Raw genomic sequence first — 9,739 nt, 5'->3', positions numbered from 1 at the left:
CTGCTAGAAGAATAAGAAATGGGATCGACTCACGTTTCTCTGTCACATTTTAATGATACCTATGCTGTGTATGAATAATGTTAATGTTATCGGGTGAACTCGCCAAGCACGCTGTTAATGAAGCAAACAAAGCCGTCACGAAATACACAAGCTCCAAGTAATATCTTTCTTAATTCTTTAAACGAGTTCAAATGAAACTATAAGTCAGGGGTGGCCAACTTGATTAGAACCAAGATCTACTCTGTCTACTGACGAAACATTCTCCGATCTACGAATGACCTTTCTTGAGATTTAATGAAACAATGTAGTTCATTATACAAATACCTAAGTAGCATATATTCTTTTATTAAAAATATTAAAATAAACCTGAAATTATATAATAAAAGAGAAATATTATCTAGAAGAGAGAATAAATAATGTGACGTAATGGTCATTAACAAATGACACAAGATGAACATGATGCGTGCAGCAATTAATTGGTGATTACGTTCCGCAGTCTGGTCTATGTATGTATATTTTTTTGTCTTACCACGATCGACTGAACTAATAGCCACGATCGACCTGTCAATCGCGATCTACCGGCTGGCCACTCCTGCTAGGTATAAGTGATAAGTCTATAAAATACGAAGATTTCAAATAAGAGCGGTCGCTCGCTGGAGAGAACGGAGAAGTAGAAATTTAAGAATGTAGCCAGAGAGGTGCCTCCATAACGCTTTATGAAGGATACCGCCGGTTTTCTGGTGTTAGCAGCGTGTACCTTTACCTAATCAGGGTACTGCAATGAAGATGATAAATGAGCGATCTCAAAGAATTCACAGAGCACTCTCCATAAGACATAATAGTAGGTAGATACTTAAATAACTGAAACTGAGCAAAACACAAATGTTCCAATATCTTCTATACAAATACCTAATAGTAGATTTCGAGCTAAAGATTGGGTGTCAGGGCCTATTCCAAGAAAAGGCCGTACCTACGCTTTCTAGAGCACAAATCTATGACCTGGCGCAAAATATGTCTCTACGAGTCTAAAAATTAAAATAAAGAATACTTGGAATTGCGTCGCCATATCGAATGACTCCGTCTTACCTGTGCTGTATCATAGCCCTTACCTCTGGTGTTTTACAATTCTATTGTTTAGTCTAAGTAGGTGCGTTGGATATTATCGAGTGTTAAATAAACATTACATTGGTCAGCGTTAGATAACGCCGGCCAACAACCGATTTCATTTATTTTAATATACTTAGGTAGGTACCTACCTATATAGTGGGGCAGTCTCACACTAAGAGTATTAATCATTTCTCTGAGGTATTGAAAATATTTCGATTGGTATGTTTTTTTTTTTTTAATAAAGCCTCGCCGATTTTTACGTCTTAAGCTAAAGATTAGGTATATTGAAAATTAATTCAAATTGAAAATGTGTTTAAGATAAATTGTGTAGAAGAATAAAAACAATTTCATATAACAATATCGGATTATTTAGGTGCTCACCAAGTTAATATAACTATGAAATTTATTGACAGTAGTTTAGTTCATTTACGAGTTGCTTTATTAAGTTGAAAATCCTGGATTTAGAACGGAAAATATTTGAATATTTGATGCGAATTTATTCAAGTGTGAATACTCGTAAATATCACATAGTACTATATTTCCGCTCAAAATTGATAACGAGGATAGATTACGTAGGTATATCATGCCGTAAAACAAATGATAAATCCTCGATATATTTATCAATGTCGAGTTTGCTAATCTAGTAACCAGCATATCCAAGACGGAAAGAACATACCCAAACAAAAATGTAACACAAAACTATAAACAAAGTTACAATTTTGTGCTTGAACAAATAGGTCGTGTGTGGTCGTCAGATTTCCACACGTCGGTGTGAACTGCGAACTCGTTGTTGAGTTGTTATGCTTCGTGGAGTCTGGGACGGAAACGGTGGCCATTGCGATATGACTTGTACACCTAGTTGTGAATGCATAAAACCAACACGAGCCTGATAAAGAATAGTTAGCTGTATCCATATGCCTACGTGTTTCGCAGGCAGATAAAAATAATCAATCATTTGTACTGCGATGATTACAGATTTAGGTAAAACTAAATAGTAAATAAAATTAAACTTTAATCGGTTACAGCCGATTGGTGTCTTATATAGAGCGGTGTGGCTTCGCATGCCAATTTGTTGGTTAAACGAATGGCGGGAGAAGAGTCAGCATTCAGCTCTCTCTAGTGTAGGTGAATTCGATAGTATTTTCCCCACCGCTTTTTCCGTATGACGCTAACAGCCAGTGGTAAGAGAGTGCATCCGAGGCGGCGATTGGCCCGTGTGGCAGCCAATGTGCGGACCGGCCGCGCGTCAGCCCTAGGCACGAAAGGGATCGCCGAGGAACGATACTGTTCTCGTCTGAACGTAGAACAGTCCGTTCCGGGCCCTTGTGATCGCGAGCTCGATGACATTTGCATGTCTTGTGAATTGTTTATCGAGAAACGAGTGCAATTGTTCGACATGTGCCATATTATACGAAAATTGTGAACGCGTCACGTAAACACAAGACGGTCTTTTCACGTGAGTAGTAGTGGCTAATGGATTATTGTTTTAATGTCGATAAGAGATGGCGCTAGGTGTCATGTTACGCTCATGTCGTTGAACTGTTATATTGTGAATGACGACCTTTAGCCAGTGCATGAACTTTGTGGACTTCGATACGATACTGAATGAATTTATTAAAGTGCCATTACACCTGTACACGTGTCTTGGCTATTGATAATACGTTATACGTTTACAAAAATAAAAAAAAACACTAGATAACTTCCTGTATCAAGTGTATCTTACAATGCAGTCCATTCCTGTCAATTTCAATCTGACTCTATTAGATAAAAAAAATTTGGAACGGTCTTAGATAGGTCCATAAATACACATAAATATTAAATAAATATAGGCAACAGTATTTAATACTCACTCTTTTTTTTTTCCTCCAATTTTATGACGATTGCCATTCTAACCGAATTCAGATAACATAATATAAGTAGTACGCTTATCTAAGCCGGCAGACAAAGTGAAATTGTACTATAACGACTAAAAATAAAGATCAAATTTGCTTCATAACACTTTTTTCGTAAGTACCTATAATAAACAAAACGTGAATGAGTAAAAAAATCATAAGTGCTCATCGTACTTGGTAAAATGTGTACCTAGACACTAATAATATTCTTGTACAATGTACCATAGTTGGAAAAACTACGCCGTACTTCCTTATAAGAAATAGAATTGAATTTTTCTAGTCTTACAAAAAGTAGTTTATGCATGCTAGAAGCGGAACGGAATTTCATGGCGTCTACTAAGCTTACCTATGATTAAAATATCCGAAATATTGTCCCATTGTTGTAATACATTGACGTCTTATTACGATTCTACTTAGACTGCGTTGCATCAGGAGCAGCGTTGGAGCGTATCCTATTGGAATTGTTGACGTTAAATAATGGAGCATTGTTAGAATAACGACGCCTAAGTTTAATGGTGTCGCGACAAAACATCGCTCGGATTACAGTCCCAGGAAGGTATCAAACGCTTTAAAGTATCAACAATCGCATGAGCCTACGTCCAACATCGATAAGCCGCAAATTTGTTGAAAACTAGCAGCATTGTAAGCACGCCAGTATTTACTTGACGAAAAATTTGAAACCTTCGTTATTTAAAATTTTAAACAATCCGGTATTGTTTCTTCGTCTGTCATTCTGCTTTCATGCTAAAACCGGTTTTTTTTTCAAACAGTTACTATTGCCATTTACATAATACATCTAATCTTACTTATTCTTTAGGGGCTGAGCTAACAATTTTTCGACATTTCAACCCTTAGGAGCTTTTGTATCAATAATAAATATGCATAGATATGTACATAGCAATAGCATAGGATTAGGAACGGTTTGTGTATTCTGTGACGCGCCACAAAAAATGACGGCGAGATCTCTAAAGAATTTTATTATTTAAGTGAATAGTTGAAAAAATCTAATGCGCTTTTAAATTTACCCGAATATTGTAATTTTTGAGAAGGTTTGAATCAGTAATGATAAAAATAGAGATATGACCAAGATATGTTCCGTTATTACCTGAGAAACAGGATATTTCCGGTTACGGCGCTAATGGCAATAAGAAGTTAATAGTAAATTAATTCTCTTCTTATTTTTATTGTCAACGAAAGAAAACGTACTTATGGGCCAGTAGGTTCAGCATTTCTCGATGGTTCTCGCGAAGGACAATTCAGTCCAGAGACGGGTGACCGATTATAGAAAAGATCTCTTAAAATGCGGACGAAAGAAGCGATTCCAGATAACAGAGACGTACTCTGCTCTAGTGTTGAGTGGTACGATGGCGAAACGATAGAAACAAACTAATCAATTCTTAATATCATTCTCCATGAAACATGCGGTACAAAATACGGAGCGAACAAAGCAAAGTTTCTTTTTAGATCGGAAGATGCGACACGACTTCAGCAACCTTCACCGCCAAATTAACAGGCAAACACTTTATAGCAGCTATAATTACTAAGTAATCTTCTAATGTAACGATAGATTATTTTAGTAACAATAATTAATTATATAAACAAAAAAATCAATTGAGCTAAAATTATCTTATATTATATTATAAATATAAAACGGCCGTCTGGTGTAGTGGTAAGTGACATGGTCACTACACAAGGGGGTCGTGGGTTCGAATCCTGCCAAGGGAGGATATTTGTATGATAAATATAAATGTCTTTTCCAGGGCTATGGATGTATATTAAATATATGTACGTGTATAATAAAAATCTTACATTTATTTCCGTTAACTGGTACCTGTAACACAAGTTCTTTACGAACTTATCACGGGACCAGTTAACGTGGCGTGATTGTTAGTAAATGTGTATTTATTATTTTACCGAAAATATGCTAAACTAAAAATAGTCCTGTCCTGTCCTGTAGGTCCTGTATAGGTACCTAGTTCAAATAATTCTGTAATACGAACATTCGTAATTTAAATAACGAAGGTTTCAAAAAGCAATAAATCGAGAGCGATCGCTCAGTTTGTCCATTAGCGTCGGTAACCACTCCTCATCAAGTGAACTGTATGATCGTTTGCTAATAACCAAAATAAATAATAGCATTAAGGCGAATTGAGAGGTAGAATAATCACCCTCGCAGGTAGAATAATCATCATACCACGTCCATTTTTTATGGAAGGATCACATTTGATCCAGAGAACCCGAAGTCTCGGAAAGGAGGGCGGGGCTGCTGCAACTGTCCCAGTGCTCCCAGGGGCATGTCATGTCCTTCTTTAAAAGAGGCTTGTGGAGAGTATTAAACGGTAAGCAGCGGCTTGGCTCTGCCCCTGGCATTGCTGAAGTCCATGGGCGACGGTAACCACTCACCATCAGGTGGGCCGTATGCCCGTCTGCCTACAAGGGCAATAAAAAAAAGGGGGAAGCCTAAGCACTAAATAGCGACTGCTTTGCTTACATGACCACGGGATCACAAACGCAACTCGCTGGGAATATCCAGTGACAAACTCATCGGGTTAACGCCATGCATTAGACCAGTCTTTCTCAAAGTGGGCGATAACGCCCCCTGGGGGGCGTTTGAAACCTAAAGGGGGGCGTTAAGGGGCCCAGGAAAAAATGGGGGGCGTTGATGTGGGTTAGGGGGGCGCTGTAAAATTTGTAATTTCATTTACTTAATTTACCCATTACCGTCCAATGTCAAATAGTATTGTAAGCCTAAACAGCTCACTTATTGTAAACATTGTTTACTATTTTATTTCTATATAATAATAGGTTGGGGAAAAAGTTTCTTCGCATTGGTGGCACTCTACCGTCGGCTCGGCTCCGATCCGGTGCAACCATGCCCAATGAGTACCTGCGTGAGCCGGAAAGTGAGGCGTCCTCTGTCACGATTCACCCAATTCACAAGAACCGGGCGAATCGCCTCGACGGTCCTACGACCAGCCGAAGGATCGACCAGCCGCCTGGACCATGACTCCAGCACGGACCGCCGAGATTGGGCCCTCCGCGCTCTGACCACACCGGGGCTGGGACGCGCCACGCCCCGGGCACGAAGGTTAGCCCGCCACTGATAGTCAGCGGCGGGCGCCTCCGCCTCCAGGATCCAAGGCGGCGTCCCAGTACACACGCCGCCTCGAAAGAGATGGTGCGATAACCACGGATGATCCTGACCGCGATGGTGCGTTGCGGCCGTTGCAGCAACTTCGCTACCCCCACGGCCAGTGACTGGCCCCACGCGGGCGCCTCGTATAAGGCACGTCACCTGGTCAGGCCCCCCGATGTTGGGAAGAAGCCGGCTTAACACGCCGGCCACCCCCAACAAACGAGGGACCAGGTTCTGAAAGTGAACACGGAAGGTCCAACGACTGTCCAGAATGAGGCCGAGGTACTTCAACTGCACCCCGACCCGATACGGACGCCTCCAACAACGATATGGGCATCGACAGGTGGCACTCTCCGCGGCCTGTGGAACCACATGGCCTCGGTTTTACTGAGTGTCACGTCGAGGCCTAATCTCCTGATTTTGCCGATGACATGCGCCACCCCAGCGGTGGCAAGACGAGCAAACTCAGCAAAACTCCCCCCCGGGACATGACCAGCGTGTCGTCTGCGTAACAGATAACGCTTAGGCCCGGGAGGAGGGCACCTCTCAGTACCCAGTCATACCCGATATTCCACAAAAGGGGGCCGAGCACTGACCCCTGTGGAACACCGCGCACGACCGGGAACCTGTGCACGATCCCACCGTGCTCAGTACACGTGACCGATCTGTCCTCCAAGTAGGAAGCCACCAGTTGGCGAAGGTAGGGGGGCACTCCGTGTCTTACCAGGAACATTTTTTAAATAAAAGAACACTTATTGCGGCATAACTATAATAGTTAGACATATGCTGTCGCGACACTTTTTGTAAATACTAATGTTTTTTACAAATTCGTAGTACATTATTTTATTCTGTCATCAATAGTTTTCGTAGGGCACGCGACGTAAATAATATTTTAGGTAAATTTTTTTTTACACCTTGGGTTATTGGAGTTTTAGTAAGGATACCTAATTTTTTTCAAAAAAGAATATAGCCTATGTCACTCGGGAATAGTGAAGCTTCCAAAATGTGAAAGAATTTTTCAAATCGGTTTAGTAGTTTCGGAGCCCATTGAATACAAACAAACAAATCTTTTCTCTTTATTATATTAGTATAGATATTAATAATTACAAATAATAAAAACGCTGACTTAGGCGGCGGTTTTTACCCAGTTTGAACCAGTTCTAAATTATAAACTAAAATTCTATGAAAAATTACCCATATTTATCCATAATACGAAATGATATTAATTTATTTTTCGTAGTTTCCTTCCTTCTTGCGTCGATAATCCTCAGTGCTGAGGGTCGTGGCCTCCTCTAATAACTTTCTCCTGCATCATCTTGCGCCATTCCCGCCTGTCTCGGCTGTGTGGATAGCAACGTGGACTGAGGTATTGAGAGTGGAGCGTATTTGGTCCGACCAGCGCATTGGATTTCTGCCTCTGTGCCTTCTCCCGCATACCTTGCCTGTTACCAGCAGCTTTTCCAGATTGTCACCTCTCTTTCTGGCGATATGTCCAAAGATCTCGAAACTCCTCCGCGCGCATGTAGTGCGGAGGTGCATTGGAATCTTGAGCTCGGTAAGAATGGATTCGTTGGTTCTGTGTTCTGTCCAACGAATCCCGTTGGCGGTCGGCTTTCTTGAGGGTCCAAGTCTCTGCGCCGTAGAGAAAAATGCCACACAAACACGGTCCATTTGGGACATAGCTCTCTTTGCCATACTGATTCGCCTTCTGAGGTCCTTTTCGGAGGATCCATTACTAGCTATGACGGAGCCCAGATAAATGAAATCCTCTACGACTTCCAGGTTTAGCTTATTCGTAGTTTAATAAGTTATTATTGTTAGTAGTATTATTTATTAGTCGAAATATAAATTTTTAATTATCTTATGATGAGAATCTTATATTAATGAGAAAGATAATCAACAAAAATAGTTTCGTTCTAATAAATTAGCATAGTAATAGAGTGAACTAGCAATTTATTTTGGCAATTCTGAATTTAAACAAACATATTGATGAGAAGAATTCATTTTTACTTTGCAAATTTGTAAATACAGGCTCTGTAGCAATGTACGGACATATAATAATATGAAGAAACAATAATAGCATCTACAAATATATATGTACTACGTGGTACTACATTTACTAAAATTAATACAACATTTATAAATTAAATTAATGAAATTGTGGTTTTAAAGTTTTAGGGGTGTATAAAAAATGGGGGGCGCTGAAAAATAATTGATTTTCAAAGGGGGCGGTAAAAGAAATAAGTTTGATAATCACTGCATTAGACAATAGTGGCCTAGGCTTATCTTACGCGTTACGACCTTTAAAGACACAGGGCACAGCTGTTTTGAAATACATTCCAGATTTCGACCTCACGTTCCAAGGTTTTAATTTCCGAAACGTAGGTTGAAAACTTACCGATATTTAGTATATAATATTATTTTATTACTGTGCAAAAAGAAGGCGAGTATATTTAATACTTCGAAGAGAAAAACCTAGATCTTCTTTTATGGCCGTCCAAAAAAATAATCTCCGATCGATTTATCTAACCAGACCCCTCGAACAAGCGTAACACATATACCCACGTTAAATATAATAAGTTAACGGATACGAATATACAGATCTAAAAGCATCACAAAATAATTGCTTTAAAGCAAGTAAAAGCACTTCGTCGAGACGAGGGACGGAATGGCGTGATGGGTCGTGTCGCATGTAAAACTCCATTAGGTAATTGAACCTTCATCCATCGATTAAAACTTTTAACTAAACGTCCGGCGTTGTTGTTAGATGCACTCTGAACGTAAATTTTATTTGAGATCGCTGTTTTTTCTTTTATTTTAAGGACAGTGATTGCTTTTTGTTGTATAACGGCCGTCTGGTGTAGTGGTAAGTGACATAGTCACTACACAAGGGGGTCGCGGGTTCGAATCCCGTCAAGGCAAGATATTTTTATGGTAAATATAAATGTGTTTTCCAGGGTTATGGATGTATATTAAATATGTGTATGTGTATAATAAAAATCTTACATTTATTTCCGTTAACTGGTATCTGTAACACAAGTTCTTTACGAGCTTATCACGGGACCAGTTAACGTGGTGTGATTGTTAGTAAATATTTATATATTATTTTATATATATTTTGTCAGCACATTCAAGTACGTATCTATATTAAAGATAATGAATTAGATATTTGTTTTGATCGGCGAATGATTGTTGCAATGCTGCGGAAACAGATGTTAAGTCCCTTACGGCTCACAGTACTGAAATATTCTGGAAAGCATTTAGTAGCGTATACCTACAGTGTAGTGTGACAGTGATACGTAATGAAAAAGGGAAAAAACTACTATATATTTAAAAATTTGCACCTCACGATTTGTTCGAAGTCGCTATGATAAAAGAGTCCACACCTGAAATATGTTATAAACTATTCGAGAAAAGGCAACTCTAATGTTTGGTAGGTATTTCACAGCGCTATTCCACATGAATCTGCTTTTGAGATTTAAAAAAAAACACAAAGATATGACGCTCAATCTTAATTTTGTATTTATAAGTTCAAACGTACAATGATGTATTCTATAAAGTTACTCCTATGATTTCCAGTGACCACTCAATCAGGTGTACCCTA

The 9,739-nt window shown here is 39.4% G+C and overlaps 1 long non-coding RNA gene across 1 annotated transcript; it reads right to left on the bottom strand.

Annotated features, from left to right (window-relative positions):
- Positions 1-2,805: 2,805 nt before the first annotated feature.
- On the bottom strand, positions 2,806-3,463 carry LOC134199146 (uncharacterized). Its single transcript, XR_009973504.1, has 2 exons — positions 3,346-3,463; positions 2,806-3,121 (listed from the first exon to the last, which is right to left on the bottom strand). It is a non-coding gene; the product is annotated as an uncharacterized LOC134199146 (long non-coding RNA).
- Positions 3,464-9,739: the final 6,276 nt, after the last annotated feature.

This window comes from Bombyx mori, chromosome 1, assembly GCF_030269925.1.
Source record: "Bombyx mori chromosome 1, ASM3026992v2".
Lineage (NCBI taxonomy): Eukaryota > Metazoa > Arthropoda > Insecta > Lepidoptera > Bombycidae > Bombyx > Bombyx mori.
This window is presented reverse-complemented; position numbering and strand designations above follow the sequence as displayed.